Source organism: Thamnophis sirtalis, unplaced genomic scaffold (assembly GCF_051295495.1).
Source record: "Thamnophis sirtalis isolate CommonGarterSnake01/CBP01778 unplaced genomic scaffold, rThaSir2_p1.2 scaffold_1, whole genome shotgun sequence".
NCBI lineage: Eukaryota > Metazoa > Chordata > Lepidosauria > Squamata > Natricidae > Thamnophis > Thamnophis sirtalis.
The window spans coordinates 44,796,078-44,816,910 of NW_028261381.1; the positions used below are offsets into that span (position 1 = coordinate 44,796,078).

The 20,833-nt window shown below is 43.9% G+C and overlaps 1 protein-coding gene across 5 annotated transcripts in view; it reads left to right on the forward strand.

The window, feature by feature from the left end:
* NCKAP5 (NCK associated protein 5) overlaps window positions 1-20,833 on the forward strand; it is a 615,409-nt gene that overhangs the window by 297,149 nt on the left and 297,427 nt on the right. The gene's annotated exons all lie outside the window — the stretch shown is intronic.

The window sequence follows — 20,833 nt, forward strand, 5'->3', positions numbered from 1 at the left end:
AAATCATTTGATGTCTTGCCTGGTACTTCAGCATCTGACATAGTGTAACTTGGCTTTTAAATCTCTCTTATGCTCTTACCCTTATTCAATGTTGTTTTTCTTCCCAAGCTTCATACACCAAAAACAGCTTCATTTGGATTCTGACAATTCTGCAGCTTCTCTAATTCTTAGGTGTTATCTTTATAGAACATTTTCTGGGTTTACAACTTTTTTTTTTAACCTAAGCTTATTTCTCACCTGCAACTTTTCCCCATTGTAACTTTACTGTCTTTGTCTTTATCAGGAACTAATTTCATATACTAATAGCACCCGATAGACTCACACAAATCTTAGTACTTCAGCATTATTTATAGTAGCATTTAGGTGGATGAAAAATTGCTTCTCATTGGACATGTATTAATGCCTTTTTTGTTATCCATATTGTGCATGATGAAGTATAGCTACATCAGATTCAAGCTGTGCCCCCAAGAGAAATACTTTTATGTAGCTCTCTGGATTCTGAGAGACATTAGACTGTAAAATTGTAGTGCATTATGTTCATTTATTGCTTATATACAAAGTGATTTGCATGAGATCACAGCAGAACATAATTCCTGGTTTCATTCTATTGAAGGGATAATCTGGGGTTTTATTAGTGAACTAAAACCTCAATCCTGTTGACTGGCTAGAATTGGTGTTGGTTGCTTTAGTGTGTTGGTGTCCAAGATTTTTAGTGCACTAAATAAATTAATTTTCATGTTGCTTAATATTACTTTGTCTTATAAATGCAGAATAAACAAAGGATAATCATGTTATTCTGGTAGAAATAATAACAAACATTTATGCCAGACACTTTTAATTATGCATGGTAGAGATAAGCAAACTCCAGCAAGCTTCTTAATTTTTGCAGTGGACCTGGTCTAATTAAGAAAAGTAACAAATTGAAGTAGCACATAATGTTAATTTAAGATCTCACAATTAATACAAGCCATGTATCTGGTGTATAGTGGTGTATTTAATATTGGTGTTTAATTTACTTTGGTATCATATCCATGATTTGTTTGTGTATAATGGTATTGTATATTTTTTCATGCTCCCGTCTTTTGATTCTGTCATGTTCTAGAAGTAAATTAATGTTATTATTTTGAGTTGTATCATCTTAATATTATTCAATGATGGTGCATATATATTTTCTGAATTCCCAGCATTTTGTAGATCACGTAGTAAGAAACATAAATTTAAGTAACAATTCACTATTTTCATGCAATACCCCATAAATGGATATCAGAAATTTAGATTATATTTTAAGATCTGTATATTCCATAAAATGGAATTTTATGTTAACATTTTTGTAGGAATGAATCTAGACCAAAGTAAAAAGAAATCCTATTGAATTTGTTTGTCATAATTAAACTGATTTCTATTAATTTCAGTTTTTAAGTTTATCCCAATCTGGATGAAATCTTGAGAGGGAGGGGAGGGAGGGAGGGAGGGAGGGAATGAGAGAGAAATTACTACCATCCTTGAGTGTGCTTGTTTCATCTTTCTTCAATAAATAATTTCTTATCCGGAATTCTTGCATTTTGTGAACTTGTCTAATTGCTTCAAATCCTTGCCTGGTGGATATAGCTTGCCACCTTTACTTTCATAATTTCCAGGTGGAATGGTCAATGAGATGGGGAAAGCTGAGAATCAACAATTACAGCACATCTGGAGATCCTCAGATTGGGGTTATTAATTTTAAAGTGTTTTCTGAGAATAATAAAGAACAGTTGCAACCTGTGTAATAGCAATTGATTTATAGAAATTTTAATCAGCTTGTTCTATAGTTTTATTTGAAGGGCCTAATAAATTTCTTCATAAAGTGTATTTATATAGATATGCAGCCTAGTGGACACTTACGTAAATTTATGTGACAGAGATGCAGTGGATTGGTAATTGCTTTCAAGATCATTTTCCAAATAACCTTAAAGTGCCTTTTGAGAAATGTTACTGATAAAATCACTTGTTAATTACCCATAGAATGTTTCCCCCTTTTAAATTAATTCATTGCTTCAAGCAAAATTATCCTATTGGCCTTCGAGTACATTGTGAAAAAAAAATGTCTTTTAATTGATGTCTATTGCAATTTTTTATTCTTATGTTATAGCAATGTGAATTAGTATTATTACAGATGGTTCTATCAAATGTTATGTACAGTTGATAAAAATGGACATCACTGATTGCTAGTTGTGAAAAAGAGGACAGAAATTAGCTAAATAGCAATTTCACTGAGCCATGCTGAAGTACTGACATAAATATGTAATACATGAAATTATGCAAGGGACAAGGGTTCATACTGATAAGTTAGGGTCTTCATGGGGATCTATTATGCAAGGACATAATTCTTACAAAGAGCATTGCTAAGCGTGTTTCAGGGTTTCAGTGGCTCAGTGGTTAAAAATGCTGAGCTTGTCAGCTGGAAACCTGCTATTCTCCTAGGCGCTGCTTGGAGTGTCCAAGCACGGGGTTAACTTCAGCTTGCTGCCCAAGGAACTGAGTTTTAAAATTGTTGTAGCTCTGCCTCTTGGTTGCCTCAGAGGCTCAGTTTCAAAAAACTCAGTTGCCCTATAGGACATAATTTCTGGGGCTCCAGTTCTTGGGCATCAAGCTGGACCCAGACCCTTTAGTGTGATAGGTTGTAGCTCTCTTTTTTACCTTTGTGTTATTCCCTTTGGCTTCTACTTTATTAGATAGCACAGGTAGCTTATTCCCTGGCTATTGCCCCCGTTTGCATTCTGTTGCTTCCAAATAGCGCGGACAGGCTGCCTGGAGCGTTCCCAGCCAAACCTCGTTTTGAGCTGCTCTACGAGTCTGGGATCGCGCTGGCGATCGCCCGCAAGTATAAGGGGTGAGTTTAAAAGCCATTTTCCCCCTCGCAAGGAGTGCTAGGCTCCTTGAAGCCCCGATGTTGCTCCTGGCATGCGCGCACAAATGGCCGCCATTTTGAACAGTTAATTTTGGCGCACTTTGTTCCCGAGCCTCCAATTCACTACACAGCCTGTTTCCACTAGGCAGATCGCCGCGGAGGGCAGCCATAAGCGCAGGACCTCGCTCTGGGTGGCCAGATAGGGACTATCCCTCCTCTCCTTCTCAAACGGCCGCAGGGAACCTTGGCTAGCCAAGCCAACCTACCTGCCCAGCGCAGATCTGCGGGCGCTCGGCTACCTCCCCCAACCGGCTCCAATCAGCCTCCCCTCACTAGAGCACCAGGGCCCAGTGCCTCCGAGGCCCAGCGCCTGGCCTACATCCATCGTCCTGCAGTCCACCTACTCCATGGAGAAGCAGACAGGCCCTCATGGCAGCATCAGGGAGAGGCAAGAGGAGAACCAGACTGGGCCCACTCTCAGCAAACGCAGTAGGCCCAATCCTGCGGCCAAGGGTAATGGGGTGGGCGCCCCTTCCAAAGGGAAGCAGCCCAAACCTAGGATATCTTCTAAGGCTGAGGAGAAAATTGCTGTGAGATTCCAGAAGGCCCTGGAAAAACAATTCCAGAAGACCTAGGCCGCACAGCGCAGAGCTTCTGGGGGTCCCAGTTCTAATGAGGCAGGGGGTGACACTTCCCTGACCACTCCCCAGCAAGGGGTTTCTCCTTCAGGCCCTCTTACTGAAGAATTTGGGTTTCCCCCCAATCCATCCAGGGCATCTATAAGATCCCCAGTCCACTCCATGGCTGAGGATTCCTTTGAGGATATGGATTCTGGGGCTGAGGAAGAATCCTTGGCTCCTTCTGAGTTAGAGCCTTCACCCCCCCTCAGGATCAGGAGGCCCTGTTATCCAAGGCCATGAAGGAGGTTGTGGCTCGTGCCATATCACGAGGTATATCCGACAGCATGCAACAGCTGGCAGCTAAGCTGCCCGTTGTGGCGACCAAGCCCTCTACGAGCCGTGCAGCATGGCCCAAAGTGTCTGAGGCTAGGGAGGCTTCTCCAACACCCACAGCTATCAATGAAGTCTCAGAATTGGAGGAAGCCGAGATAGAGGCCCCGGTTCTCTCTGACGATGAGAACTCCGCCCCTGAGCAAGCCACCAGTTCAGGCCTCTTCAACCCTGCAACGTTCAGGGCCATTCTCACCAAGGCTCGGGCAGCAGGGCCCCAGATGGGCCTTCCGGCCCCTGTGGTCAAAGTCCCTGTGGATCAGACCACTAGCGTGACCATAGGGCCCCGGGATCCTGGTGCAGGTTTGTTTAAGGAGGTACCTCTGCCTCTGGAATTGGTTCCGCCCCCCCAATTGTTCCTTGACATTATACAATGGCAATGGGCACAGCTGGGGTCCATGGCAAATCCTAGTGGGACAGACAGGAAGCTCTATACTATGGAGGCCCCAATGGAGGAGTTGCTGAAGCTCCCCCAAGTGGATGACCCTATCGTGTCACGTCTCCTTGTCTTCCAGCTGACTTGCTGGAATGGCTTAAGTTTGCAGACAAGAGGGCGGAATCAGCAGCTCACAAGACCCATTTGGCTACCGCCCGGGCCATGTGAGCTTCTTCAAAGTCCTCTTCCTACTTTGACAGGGCAGCCCTGTTTTGGCTTCAAAAGTTGCTGGCAGGGCTTCCGGCAGGAGACTCTAGGGCCAGGCAAGACATCAATAAGATAATTGCCGCCGTGGAGTACTCTGCTGATGCCTCCCTTGCGGCCACCAGGTTTTCATCTAGGGCCCTGGCCTCTAACGTCACCTCAAGGTGCCTGCTGTGGATTTGCCCCTGGCAGGCTGATGTAAAGGTGAAGTGGAAGGTGGTTTCTGCTCCCTTCAAAGGGGGAAAGCTCTTTGGGGAAGCCTTGGATCCATTCCTGATAGAGTCCAAGGATAAACACAAGGTACTCCCCCTGGTCACTAAGAAGCAGGAGTGTAAGGGCCAGTCCTTTCGTAAGAGTTCCTTTCGGAACAATGAGCCCTCTACTTCCTCTGGTGGACCCAGTAGGGCCTACGTTCCACCCCAGGACCGTTTCCAAGGCATGTCCTCATTTAGGGACAGGGGCAGGCAGCAATGGAACCGCAAGCAATTCCGAGGGGGTTACTCTAACAAATCCTTTCGGAAATCTAAGTGACCGTCACAGGACTCCCCCCCCATAGGCGGCCGTCTCCAACTGTATGCCACCCAGTGGGAGGAGACCATGATGGACAGTTGGGTTAGGAACATGGGCCGCCATGAGTTGACTCTGGAGCTCCTGTCCCTTCCCCCGAGAACTTTTCTCCACTGCCCCATCCCCAAATCTGCCCACAAGCTCCATCTTATGAAGGCGGAAATAGACCACCTTCTGGAGATAGCGGCCATAGAGGAAGTCCCCAGGGGTCAGAAAGGCAGGGGTTTTTATTCCATCCTGTTTCTGGTCCCCAAGTCATCAGGGGGGGTGAGGGCAATTCTGGACCTCAAGAAGCTGAAAAAACATCTGGTGTACAAGCACTTCAAGATGCAGTCCCTTCAGACCATTCTGGGCTGTGTCAGGCAAGGCGATCTGCTGACTTTGATCGACCTGAAAGAAGCATACCTGCATGTTCCGATTCACCCGGCGCATTGCAAGTTCTTGAGGTTCCAGTTCGCCGATCGCCACTTCCAGTACAAGGCCCTTTCCTTCGGCCTCTTGTCGGCCCCGAGGACATTCACCAAGCTACTGGCTGCTGTTGCTGCGCGTCTCCGTGCTCTTCCCGTGAGATTGGAATACTACCTGGACGACATCCTTATCCACTCGTCGTCCAGGGGGCAAGCCCAGAGTGACTTGAACACCACCATCAGGGGCCTGCAGCTCCACGAGTTCTTAGTCAACCTCGCCAAAAGTCACCTGACCCCGACCTGCAGAATCCAGCACCGACTCCAAAACCTGCAAAGTCTTCCTCACGCAGGAGAGAGTGGACAGCATCAGGGCTCTAGTGAGGAGCATCCGCTCGACCGTGTCAAAGTCGGTCGTCTCCCTCTCTCAACTGATGGGGAAGCTGGTGTCGTGCATTTCGGTGGTCCCGTAGGCATGGTTGCATACATGAGAGCTCCAGTGGTTCCTGCTCCCTCTCCAGAGATGCAAAGCCAGCAACTCCAGACGGGTGATACGGGTCCCCCCGAAAGTCCTCTGTTCTCTCCGATGGTGGAAGTCAGAGGCCCTTCTCAGGGGCAGTTGCTTCAAGGAGCCAGAGCGCCGAATAATAACTACGGACGCCAGCCTCTACGGCTGGGGTGCTCACCTACAGACTTCAGGGCAGATGGTCGCAAACAGAGCTTGCCCACAACATCAATTGGCTGGAGCTTCACGCGGCCAGGCTAGCCTTGCGCCAATTTCTCGATCAGGTCAGGGGCTACGATGGACTGACTTTGACCGACAACATAGCCGCCAAAGCTTACATCAACCATCAGGGCGGCACGCAGTCCCTGGCTCTGATGTCAGAAGCGGAGTCTCTGGATCGCTGGGTGGAGAGACATCTGGCCTCGATACGAGCGGATCACATCTCTGGCGTCAACAACGTGACAGCAGACTGGTTAAGCAGAGCCATCATCCAAAACTCAGAGTGGCGCCTCCACCCAAGACTTCCACCAGCTGTCCTGGAGATTCGGCCATCCAGTCGTTGATCTGTTCACCTCACCGACCAACATGCACCTCCCCTGGTACTTCACCAGGTTCCACTGCCCCGGGGTGGAAGGCACAGAAGCTATTTGGTCCTGCTGGCCTCCGGGTCGCCTGTATGCGTCCACCCCTCTTCCTTTGATCCCGCTCGTCATACAGAAGATCCTGGTGGAGGGAGCGGAAGTGTTGATAGTGGCTCCCCACTGGCCGAGGAGAACTTGGTTCGCCGATCTGGTCAGCTTGTTGGTGTCCCGACCGTGGCGCATACCTCAGGAGCAAATCTCCCTCAGCCAGGGCTCCGGGTTCAACACCTGGAGCCCCAGTGGCTACAGTTGGTCATCTGGCACATGAGGGGGACCTCCTGAGGCTTCACTGTTTTTCAGACTGTTCAAGTTTCTAGGCGACCCTCCACCGTCATAATTTACGAAACGACTTGGTCATCTTTTTCACATTGGTGCCTGAACCACCAGATAAATGCTTCATCAGCGACCATTCCACAAGTTCTGGACTTTTTGCAGGACGGCTTGGACAAGAGCCTTGCACCCACACTCTCCGTCGGCAGGTGGCCGCCTTGGGCACCATTGTGTCCACAGACTCAGTTACCACTTTCTAGACACCCCCAGGTTCGGGGCTTCCTAAAAGAGGCTTCCAACATCTGTCCGCCCACGATCCACAGGTACCTGACCTGGGACTTGACTGTTGTGCTACAGGTGCTTGCCGCGCCCCGCGCCCCCTTTGAGCCATTGCAGACGGTGGGCCTGCGCCACCTGACCCTAAAGATTGTCTTTCTAGTTGCCATCACCTTGGCACGCAGGATATCGGAGTTGGCCACCTTGTTGGTTAGAGGCGACCTTTGTATCATCCACTCCGATAGAGTCATCCTACGGCTGGATCCTGCCTTCGTCCCAAAGATCAACTCCGTCTTTCATAGAGCTCAGGAGGTGGTACTTCCAGACTTTTGTCCGCGTCCCAGGCATCCGAGAGAGGTAACGTGGCACAAGTTGGATGTTTGGCGGGCGGTGCGCATTTATATGAAGCAGACTGCTCCATTTTGTAAGTCGGAAGCGTTCTTTGTGTCATTCCAACCTGCTTCCATGGGAAAGAAGGCCATGTCCTCCACCATAGGACGCTGGCTCAGAGCGAGTATTAAAATGGCTTATGAGATTCAGGCCAGGCTGGTACCTCCTTGCATTACTGCACATTCTACGAGGAGCGCAGCAACTTCAGATGCTTAGGCTACTCAAGCGCCAATTGAGGAGATTTGCCGTGCTGCTACGTGGTCCAGTCCGTCTCCATTCATATGGAACTACAGACTTGACACGTTCGCCTCAGCTGAGGTGTCGTTTGGGAGAAGAGTTTTGCAGAGAGTCGTGGCGAGCACCATGGCCCTGGACAGTTCTTCTTCCCTCCTGAGTTCGACATAGCTTTGGCATGTCCCGTAATGGACACTCCAAGCAGCGCCTAGGAGAAATACCATTGGCTTACCTGAACGGTCGTTCCCTAGGTGCTGTGGAGTGTCCATCCCCACCCTTGACGTGTGGCCACGAGGTGTGTTTCACCTTATGTCTTGGACTTGGACTGGTTCGAGTTATGGACTATGGGATCTTCTTCGTTTTTCGAAATTGAGCTTCTGAGGCAACCAAGAGGCGGAGCTACAGCAATTTTAAAACTCAGTTCCTTGGGCAGCAAGCTGAAGTTAACCCCGTGCTTGGACACTCCGCAGCACCTAGAGAACGACCATTCAGGTAAGCCAACGGTCTGTCTGAGTTCAAGACATGAGCTAGCTCCAGTTACTTGTCCCAGCTCCTGCCCACTTCGCAGTTCAAAAGCATGCAAATGTGAGTAGATAAATAGGTACTACTTTGATGGGATGGTAACAGTGTTCCATGTACCTCGGCATATGGTCATGCTGGCCATATGATCACAGAAATGTTTTTGGACAATGTTGGCTCCCTTGGTTAAGAAACGGAGTTGAGCATCATCCCCTAGACTCGAACATGACTGAAAATGGGAAAGCTATACCTTTTTATACCTGTGTTTGGTTGAATATGCTTAAAGGATCTACTTGACATCCCTATATATGCCATATGTGTTCTATAATATAGATCCGGGATGGCGAAAAGGGGGAAATAGGTGGCACGCAGAGCCATTTGTCAGGACACGTGAGGCATTGCCCTGTCAGCTGGCTAGTGCATGTGCACGCGCTGGCCAGCTGACTTCAGCCTTTTTTTGAGGCCATTTTTCACCCTCCCCAGGCTCCAGAGGCTTTATAGGAGCCTGGGGAGGGCGAAAACAACCTCCCCCGCCCTCCCCTGGAGGCTCGCTGGAGGCTTCAGGAACTTCCCTGAAGCCTCCGGAGCGCCAAAATATGGCCCTATAGGCAAACTGGAAATTCGGGAACAGACTTCTGATTTGCTCATAGGGCCAGTTTTAGCCCTCTGGGGCCTTCCAAAGCTTTCCTGAAGGCTCCGGAGGGCAAAAAACCTGGCCCTACGAGCAACCCGGAAATGACTTTGGGTTTGCTCGTAGGGCCATTTTTTGCCCTCCAGAGCCTTCAGGGAAGCCTCCTAAGGCCTCCTGAATGCTCCAAAGGGCTAAAATTGGTTGAACGAGCAAATCGGAAGTCACTTCCGGTTTGCTCATAGGGTCATTTTATGCTCTTTGGAGGCTTCAGGGAAGCTCCTGAAGCCTCTGGAGGGGCTGGAGGCTGTTTTCACCCTCCCCAGGCCCCTATAAAGCCTCTAGAGCCTGGGGAGGGGTAAAAAGCATGCCAAAAATGGGGGGTTGCGCTGGTCATGCGCACATGCACGCTGGAGGTCGCACATTGCTTTATGGGTGTGGCACGCCCAAGCACAACCCCTCTGCGCTCTCCCTGCTTTTGGCACGCGAGCCAAAAAAAGTTCGCCATCGCTGATACAGACTGTTGCAACTGTATAGATACGCTAAAATCCTGGATTTTGCAGTCCTTGGTTTTCATTATTACCCGTATCTTTTGTGACACATCATACACAGATTTTATTTTGCAAAATTGCACAGTGGATCTTACCACAGTATGAACAAATACTCATGTGTATCTGGGGAGGGCAGGGGAGTGATTTTATGTGTTGTGATCTCATTGCAGTGATTGCCCAAATTGTATACTTTACATCATTCATGGCATAATAGATGCAGGTTATATAATTATTATTTTGTGTTTCTATAACTATTACATTTGTGATCAACTGGCACTGCTTGATTTTGTACAAATGGAACAGTTTTCCTAAAAACTGTTTAAAAATTGCAACCTAGCAATGCATTTTATTGTATCTGTTGCTCATTTTTAAAATTTTGAACTATTTTACATAACATTATTTGAGTTTTTTAAACTTACCTTTTTGTGGTATACTTAAATAAACACTATAAGTATCTTTTCCATAGTCATAGTCCATAGTCTATATGAAAGAGCCCATCCACATTGTAAAAATGTTTCTTGATCTAGATCATTTTAATGCTTTAGTGAGATTTAAATTTGTTATTGAACAATAAGCTTTATTCATTTCATAAATATCGATCATGTATTCATTAAAAGGAGAAACAGTTTGCTGTAGTGGTTAAGGCACCAGGCTAAAAACTAGGGGGTTGAGAATTCTAGACCTCTCCTAGGTACAAAACCAATTAGATTAGTTACTCTCTCAGCCTTATGTTTACTGGAATGTCTTACACTTTCCCATTTAAACCTGAGGAATCTTTTAGCAAACCAAATTTCATAAGCATTCAAAAAGTATTTCATTAACAGTACCCTCAAACCTTTAGATCATATTTATAGCAGTCTTTTCGAGACTTTTCATGAAAAGAGTATTGATAGTACAATGAAGTGGGGTGGGAGATATCTATATCTATATCTCATTTATACTTTTATTGGTAAGCACATAATTTTCAGGAATAATGTTACTGAAGCTACAGTTCTAGTAATGTCATTTGGAATTATATCTTGGTTCCATCCAAGGCCAGAGGGGCGGAAAGCCCCACACACCCTTACTGTACCTACTGGTAAGGCTGATGGCCAGGCAAAAAGAAGACGTGCCGCAAAAAGAGTGGCAGGCTAACAACGCGCCTCACACCCTACACGTTCCCGCACTAAAAGAACACCTCCCACCTTGCCCCAATGGCAACAGCATCCTGGCTGCTTCCTTTTCCCGCTGTCTCTTTAGCGAGAGGGGTTGCAGGTGGGGTGGGAGACAAGCCAGGTGTGCATCCTAGTGGTACCGGAGACTTGCAGTTCCACATGTTCCTCACCATTTTGTCCAGGGAAGCACCTTGTAAAAAAAACCTCACAAAGTTCAAACTTCTCAAATTCGCGAGGTTTTTTTTTTTATGAGGTGCTTCCCTGGACAAAACAGCGAGGAACGGAACTGCAAGTCTCTGGTACTGCTAGGATGCATGCCTCGCTTCTCCTCACCTCACTGGCCACCCCCAAATTACAACCCTAAAGGGGGTGGGTGGCTAAGTGATGGGCAGGAAGCCCTGCCATGCCTGGTGAGGGGGTGAGAAAGAAGACAAGGGAAGAGACATCTTGCTCTATGCTCCACCTGCATGTTATTTCTGGCATCTTTTACTGGTGGCAGGTACATACATACATACATACATACATACATACATACATACATACATACATACATGTTTTTTCCTAGGAACTTTGCAACTAAATTATGAGTGAGAATAATTAATTTTGAAGCAGCTGTAATAATTCATGATACTTTCAGTGTTAAAGTGGCTGGCTTTGATTGTACTGATTATAGTGACATGATTAAGGTCAGATTTTGCCTCCAGATATATGTATTGTAGTCCCATTAACCTTAGGGACAGTCACATAAATGTTCATATTTTTCAATCGGTAATATTCTGCACTATATAAGACTGACAGGGAAATACAGTATAAGTAGTTTTTCAAAATGAAAAATATTATATAAAAAGTCTAGAAAAACTATTTGATAATTATTTCTGTTGGCATTTTTACTAAAGTTAGTGGAGGAGGAAAGCGTTTATGCATATTCCTTTTTAGGTAACAAATTTCCATTATAAAGCAATACTATTTAATACTGCTTTCAACTATAATGCTAAACTATACACAAAAGAGATTGAAACCAATAAGACACGGATGTCAAACTCATATCATGTTGCAATCACGTGATGTTTCACAACGCTTTTCCCCTTTGTGGAGCTGGGGTGGATAGCCTGCGTGTGACGCATCTGGCTCATGGGCCGCCAGTTTGACACCCCTGCTATATGATTTCAGGAAGAGTTTCATTTTGAGAAATTCTTAGGTCTCCGTTTTTTTAAGAGCAGCCTCGGATAAACTCTTGAGGCAGCATTGGTGGACCTTATCCTTCCATATGGGACCCACATGAAGTCCCATATGGGAGGATAAGCTTTGCTCCATGTTTTAAAATTTTAAAACAAAACCATGGATGCTTCATTTTCACTCTGGCATCTTAAATGTTTTCTTTAAAGCCAGTCCAGTTGAGTGAGTTGGCTTTAGTTTTAATGCATAGGACTATGAAATATCTTAGCTGTATATTTATTTATTGCACTTCTATCTTACGTGTTCTCTATCCTACACCAAAAACTGCATATATGAGGGTCTCCCTTAATTTTGTCTCAACAGCTGCCACTGACGTGGGTTGAACCTAGACAATGACCCTAGGAATGTTGATAGGAATTTGAAGATGTCATTTTTCAGCCTAAAATATAATAAGTTAATCATCATATAATATTGACTTTAATACGAGAATATTGCTTCTTCATCAGATTACCATAAAGGCCAACAGTAGGAGAAAGTGGCAGACAGAGTTCTTTAGCTAAAAATGTAGAAGTTATTGACCTAGGTGTCTCCTTCGCAGCAAAATCAATTATTTCCCATCTGGAGGAGATTGTAAATCAAATCATTGCAAATCAGGCAATGCCCCCATGATCTGTGAGAGGAAAGGTGAACATTATTAGGCCTAGAAGTGATGATGAAAGGAATATAAATTCTGGCACCTTATATTTATTCTGACATAGGTAGTCCTGGCCTACTATTTTCTAAAGAATACCAAGAAGAGTGACATTGCAAGTTTATATACTATATGTCTTGCATTAGTTATAGTCTCTGTGTCAAATCAATCCCATTATCAAACATAAAATTATGTGTTATTAATTTTTATACGTTGCCCTTAGTTAATTGGGTGCTTAATGGATGAATAAATAAATATTTTTTTTAAAAAACCAAAGAAGTATATCTGGAATTTCACAACAGTACTTATTTCAAATTGTTGTCTAATTGTACAGGTGTTATAATTAAATATGTCCCCTATTTTCACAAAGGCCTATATGAAAATCAATTTTTCTGAATGGGAAGCTTGGGATTTTTCTGCTTCTCCTTCTTTTTCTCCCAATTTTTGCGACGAGGAGAAAATTATGATCAATATTATGGGTACTTATTTTATTTTTTAAAATATTTAAGATTTGTTACTTCACTTTAAAACTTTAAAATTTTAAATATTTATGTTGTCATTAAGTAGTATTTGGTAGTAGCTGTAATGTTTATAATACTACAAATCTCTATGGGTTACATGAATATTTTTAACTTAATTGAACTAATAAGCCAGATTTTAAGTGCTTGATCTAATAAAAATATTTTTGTATGAAAGCAGATTCTGTTATCTAATCAATCTTTATTATCCTGGTTAAGTTGAAAACATTGGACAAATCTTGATATGTAGATGGGCTGTACCAAAAGTATAGGTGCCCCATAGGTCAATCCCATTTCAAAGAAATAAGTTACTGTGTTTAGGAAACATGTCAAACAGATAAGGAATGTTTAGAATTAAATTTCCAATTTCAACATTTAATGTAGTTCATATAATAGATTTTTAGTATAGCTCCTTTCCTCTGTGAGTATCCATATATCTATATCTATAGTACATCTATACCTAATTTTATTTATTTTACAAGACATATTCAGTGGTATGAATCTTTTATGTTTCAATTTGTACAGCCATGCTAGAAGCAAAATCAAACACATAAAATGATAGGTTAGAGCCAAGGTGGCGCAGTGGTTAAATGCAGCACTGCAGGCTACTGCTAGTTCAGCAGGTCAGCGGTTCAAATCTCACCGGCTCAGGGTTGACTCAGCCTTCCATCCTTCCGAGGTGGGTAAAATGAGGACCCAGATTGTTGGGGGCAATATGCTGACTCTCTGTAAACCGCTTAGAGAGGCCTGAAAGGCCTATGAAGCGGTATATAAGTCTACTGCTATTGCTATAATAACTCAATAATAGCTAGGTTTTTAGTTTCACTCATAGTTGAATGAAATACTGTTGTATCGATGAACTATTTAGATGTGGTTCTATTATGAACCAAGCTGAGTTCTGGATTCAGGATTCCTATAGAACTATACTTCTCAACCTGTGGTCAGCGGACCCCTGGGTGGCAGAGGTGGGTTGCTGCTGGTTCGGCCCAGATCGTGCAAACCGACAGCAATGGCGGGAGGCTCCGGCCACCCGCACAGACACTTCTGCGCATGCACAAAAGTGTTGCGTGTGTGAGCACACCCGAACTGGTTAGTAATAAAATTGGCAACCCACCACTGCTGGGGGGCTACAATGTTGTCACAGGGCATCCACGAAGGCTTGAAGAAATGTTATGATTTAAATCTTGAGTTACGTTTTAGGGGTCCATAGCTATAATCCATGGCCACAGAAGGTATTTAAAGGGAGTCCATGGTAAAGAAAAGGTTGTGAACCACTGCTATAGAATATATATATTTTTCTGCAGAAATTCCCCCACACTTAAGTCCAGAGAAGTAAATCTTGGAACAATGTTAAATGTTCAACTGATGAAATTCTGTCTCTCTTTGCTTATGAGTGTGTATACCGACTGCTCCTTTAGGGAAAATGTGGTTAAAAGGTCAGTCTGGAGCTAAGCGAGTTTTGGAAACTATAGATAGAAATAAAAATAGATCAAAATTTTCATCTTTATGAGGAAACTCCTCTGAGACTTTATCCTGAACGCAAGAATAAAATCTGGGTATGCCTGAAGGGATGGGCATAAATCAAAATTATATTCTAACACAATATAAACAAGATTTGAGAGTGATGTGCATGAGTATGCATGCAAATATGAATGATTGGGGAGGCTCATTTGTGTGCTTGTGATTATGGTTGAATAAGGACAGTAATATTGAAAATATGTATGAAAAGTTCTTAAGCATATATTAAAAAATCCATAACGAATAGTTTGAATTTCAAATGTGGATAGCCTGATTTGTTTTTCCAACTGCATTGCTTTTTGTGTTAATTTTATCCCATTACTGCACCAAAAAATCCAGATATGCAGTGACTGAATTCCTTGGATGACCGATTTTCACCTTCTTGCACATCATGACCTTAAGCCTATGACACGGCCTGCTTGGCAGGAGATTTAGAATGAAACTAATGCATTTTTCCACATTTGTGTTTTTTTCAAGATGAATAAAAAGTATCTGCATTAGTATGTGTTGTTATGTAATTGGCATTCCTAATAGACAGTATTGTTAGAAGACTAAATGGTTAGGTGAACTGCATATATTCCAAAAGCTTGTTAAAAATGCCTTGCAAATTTAAAGAATGGCAATTTATTATGCATATGCCAATTCAGTAAAGAATGTAAGGAACAGATGATGTGATATATTGTTATGTGCTCCATAAGTCCTTTAACTTAAGTCCTGTTTTCTTTTCTAAAACAGAAATCATTATTAATTAAAAATTAAATTAATTATCAGACTTATCAGGATTGATTGAATATTTATCATCCATTGGAAAAAACAGTTTTGAAGTATTATTATTCTTTACAAGGTTTGTTTTATAAAGAAAATATTTACCTGTCTAATATTCAAATGATTTATATTTTTAAATAATGCTATTCTGTCTAATATGTTAACGCTTAAAAATGGACAAAGGACAAAGTTAAACTGATCCCCAGGAATCAAACCTATAGTTTGGAGGTTAGAGACTGCTTTGATCTTGAGAAAGAAAGAATATTTTCAGTGCAACAGTGCTATAATGAGCAATGTGCTCATTTCCACATTACTGTAGGTCGTCCTTGACTTATGACCATAATTGAGTCCAAAAATTCTGTTGCTAAGCAAGACATTTGTTAAGTGCATTTTGCTTCACTTTATGATCTTTCTTGCCACAGTTGTTGTCAATCAATGCACTTGTTAGTAATACAGTTGTTAAGTGAGTCTGGCTTTTCCATTGACTTTGCATGTCAGAAGGTTGTAAAAGGGATCACATGACTCTAAGATACTTCAGTCATCATAAATATGAGTCAATTGCGAAGCATCTGAATGTTGATCACATGACATGAGGATGTGGCAATGGTCGTAAGTTTAAAAAATGGTCATAAGTCACCTTTTTTCAGTGCCGTTGTAACTTTGAACGTTCACTAAAGTCAAGGACTACCTGTACTAGTGTCTTACTTGTATTATATTGCTAGTTTTTAGCTCCAATCTGAACCTGAGGATCTCAGGTTGTAAATTCCCTTTCTAATGCCACAACCACAGCCAGAATCTTATCAATGTTGGTAGCCCAAAGTGACAGAATGTTCCACAGGGGAGGGGTCATAATGGAAAAGGTTCTTCTCCTTAATTCCACCAGCTAGAATTCCTTAGCAGATGGGGTCTGCAGCAAACCCCTTCTGGTGGAGTGAGTGGGACAGGCTAGTCTCACTGGGGTTCTAGAGGGCTTTAAACGTCAACACCTTGAACTGGACTCAGAAGCAGTTTGGTAACCATACAGATCACACAACAGCAGTACCATAAATTCCAACCTAGAAGTCCCCAGACCTCACTGCACTGCTGAGTTCTATTCCAACTATGCCTCCAAATTCTCTTCAAGTTTAGCTACCAAAGTACTGTAGTTGTTGAAAACTGGTAGAGCAGTTTTGGTAAAGGTAAAATCTTGGTGACTTCATGAACATATGCAGTTTTCTTGGCAACTGCACTGATGAAGAAGTGCCTCTCAGATGCTCTGATAGTCGTCTGTGAGTTAATCAACATGCCCAGTCCTATTTAACTTCTGAGCCCAAACATATTCATCCAGGTGCTACCTAATCAAACTGAGAATTCCACTCCAATCTTGAATCATTCACAAATTCTAATCAGCCAGATCCTGCACATGAAAGGAACCTCATCCGTAGTGACAGGCCATGTTGAATTGGTATTGAGGAATTACAGCTTTTTCCTTCATAAAAACAGCAAAAAAAAGGATAGTGCAAAGGACTAGTGAATTACTATTACAGGTAGTTCTTGACTTAAAGCTGCAGTCGAGTTCAAAATTTCTGTTGCTAAGTGAGTAATCCCCCCCACCCAATTTTTCAACCTTTGTTGCCACAGTTAATTGATTTACCACAGTTGTTAAGTTAGCCAACACAGTTATTAAGTTAATCTGGCTTCCCCATTGACTTTGTTTTCCAGAATGTCAGAAAAGGTGATCCCATTAACCTGGGATATTGTAACCATCATAAACATGAACCAATTGTCAACTTTCTGAATTTCTAACAAGAGCTGTGACGGTTGTAAGTGTGAAAAACTGTCATAAGTCATTTTTTTCAGTGGTGTTGTAACTTTCATCATTTACTAAATGAATGGTTGTAAGTAGAGGACTACCTGTACTACAGTGCAATTTGCTATGCTGGCTGGGGCCTTCTGGGAGTTGAAGTCCATACATCTTAAAGGTATCGAGTTTGAGAAACACTGCTCTAGTGAATAATATCCATAAAAAGTGATAAGGCTTGAAGTTCATCTTTGTTTTTTGTAAAAAATATATATACATACATACATACATACATACATACATACATACATACATACATACATACATATTTGAGATCTGAAGTCTTAGTGTAGTTGTGCACTGAATACTTATGGTTGTGTGGGGCTAGGGAGACCCATGTGCAAATCTGCCCTTAGGTAAGTCTTTGTTTCTCTATCTCTTGTAAAGGAAAAATAAAAGTAGCGTTATGTATGAATTACCTTGAACTTCTAGAGGAGAGGCATGGCAAAAATAACCAGAATTGTTTTTGAAAGTCATTATGAAACCCACAATTAAATACTGCTACTATACAATTAAAATATAAACTCTAAGTCCCCTGTGTGAATAACATTCCCTCTTTGATTTATATTTAATGCTGAATTTAAACTAAGGCAATCCTTTATTCATTGGGGTGCTCATAAAAATCCCACTGTTTTGTGTTTTAGGTTGTTTAGAATCAGGAGAAGGGGAAATTAAAAGGTTTTCACTGTGGAAGCAAGCATCCTTAGTAGCTGGAACAAAAGGCGGATATAAAACAGGATTTTTTGTTTGAAATATTGCCCCATAGAGAGCATTGACAGTGAAAGTGGAAAATGAAACCTTTCCACCAGGAAATATTTAAATGGAAAGGAAACCAAGATGAAATTTGCCTGTCAAATAGCATTTACCATTGATGTCATTGATCTCATGAGAATACATAATTAACCTTTTTTTGCCAGACCTGTATCAAGTGCTTTTACTGTTGCGATATTTCTCTGTGGAAAACTAATTGTTGAAGCCTGAGGATAACTAATGTGAAGAATAATATGGGATGATTATGACATCAGAGAGCTGATTACTGTATAGATGTTTGCCTACTGAATTGTATTGACCAGTTAAATAGAATAAAAAAATAATTCAAAGACCTACTTAACTTCTTACAACTTGATAATATCTTCATTAGAGCACTTCGTGTTTTTTTCTGTTATGATATTGTTATAGCATAAAGGTTTATGCTATAACAATATCATAACATTCTGTCTCCGTTTTACATTCTGTCTCCGTTTTACATTATAGTTGCAACAACTTGTTTCTTAAATGTGATGAGAATTTATGCTGACATAAAACATTTTTGTTCCAGTATCCTTGGTTTCTTCATGCCTAGTCTAAAACAGTATCTCACCTTTAATACAAATAGGGATAGAGAGGCAAGTGAGAAGGCATGTAACAGAGTAGGCTTACCCCTAAAATATAGAAGACTAATGATAACATTGCTTGAAATAACTTTTATTGAAGGCATCTCATTTCCACTCTTTATTCCTCTGCATATTGGCTTCATATCCAGGAAAGACTTGACCCTAACTAAACTGTTTCATGTATTCAAGAAAATAGTCAAGAGATCAAGGAGGAGATGATGGTTCTCCATAGTGAGGGGGGAGGAGTATCCAGAATGGGTTGACCTTATCCTCTCGTGATTGGTTTGAGTCAGATAAGCTCTTTGGGCTCCGCCCCCTGGAACCGAGCATGCCCAGTTTTATGACGAAGAGCTCTCTCCGACTCGTTGCATCATTCACTCCAGACTCTTGATTCAGTTTCTTTGCTTTTATTGTCTTCAACATCAATAATTAAATAACCATATAAACAATGAACATAACACTTAGTCGTACAAACATAGTCAGGGAGGGACTGGATACTCCTCCCCCCACTATGAGAAGAGGCGTATCAGGTAAGTACCAACGCCCTTTCTCCATAGTGAGGGGGGAGGAGTATCCAGAATGGGACGTACCAAAGCCTGCACGTCCCTAGGGAGGGAGATCCCTGAGGCCATATGTCCCCCACTCAGGCCTGTTGAGGCACGGGTCCTGCCCTGTGAACCGCCTGCAACACCCTGCGGCCGAACGAGGCCTCTGCCGAGACAAAGGAGTCCAACTTATAGTTCCTAACAAAGGGAGAGGGGGAAGCCCACGTGGCTGCCCTGCAGATTTCGGCCAGGGATGCTTGTGTGGCCCAGGCCGTGGATGTGGCTGCACTCCGTGTGGAGTGGGCTGTGATATGATTTGGTGTCTGTAACCCCTGCGATTGGTAAGCAGTGGCAATGCAGGTTCGCAACCACCTGCCAATAGTGGTGGAAGTTACCTTATTACCCAGGGATCCTGGTTGGAAAGAGACAAACAGGGCTTCGGATTTCCTGTTTGGCCTGGTTCTCCTGAGGTAAATCCTCAGAGCCCTCCTAACGTCCAGAGTGTGCCACTTCCTCTCCAATGGGTGAGAAGGGTCTGGACAGAAGTTGGGCAAAATCAGTTCCTGGGCTCGATGGAAGCAGGAGCACACCTTGGGAATGAAGGATGGATCCAGCCGTAACACCACCCTATCTTGGTGAAAGACACAGAGATCCTCCCTGGTGGACAGCGCCTGCAGTTCAGATATCCGCCTGGCGGAAGTGATGGCCACCAGGAATGCCACCTTCAGGGTCAGGAACTTAAGGGAAACTGTTTGTAATGGCTCAAATGGGGCGCCCGTTAGAGCGTCCAATACCCTGTGTAAATCCCAGGAAGGGTACCTGTGTACCGTAGGTGGTCTGAGGTTGGAGGCCCCCTTAAGGAATTGCCTGACCATGGGGTGGTGCGTCAGGCTCTGGTTTCTGCCACACAGGAGAACTGATGAGATGGCTGAGACCTGTCTCCTAATTGTGTTAGGAGCTAACCCTCAATCCAGGCCCGCCTGGAGGAAGTCCAGAACCTGAGGCACCGTAGCCTGGATGGGGTTGAACCCCCGGGAGTTGCACCAAGAGTCAAAGGCCCGCCACGTGGAGCCATAGATGCGCTCTGTGGAGGGCCTGCGGGCGGCCTGGATAGTCCTTATCACCCTGGGGGAGAAGAGGTCTTTCCTCAACCGCCAAGCGGTCAACTGGAGCCATTGAGGATCCGGGTGCTCCAGTGCCCCCTGGCTGAGGGATATCCTCTCCTGGGGAATTCTCCAGGGCCTCTCCACCGACAGAGACTGTAGATCTGCAAACCAAGGCCTCCGGGGCCAATGAGGAGCCACCAGAATCACTTCCGCCCCCTCCTGAAGGATCTTCCGTATGACCCTGGGAATCAGGGGCAAGGGAGGAAAGGCATACAAAAGACCCCTGGGCCATGAACTCCGCAGAGCGTCCGTCCCTTCCGCCCCCCGTGTCCGGTACCTGGAGAAGAACCTCGGGAGCTGAGTGTTGAGGAGAGTGGCGAACAGATCAACTTCCGGGCGCCCAAAGCGCTCGGCCACCTCCTCGAATATCGCAGGCTGTAGCCTCCACTTTGAGTTGTCCACCTCGGCCCGGCTGAGCCAGTCGGCCCTGGTGTTGTCCACCCCCGCTATGTGTTCTGCCCTCAAAGACCGGAGGTTCCTTTCGGCCCACTGACCCAGACGTTTGGCCTCCTTCATGAGGGCCCTTGATCTTGTCCCCCCCTGTCTGTTTATGTGAGCCTTGGTG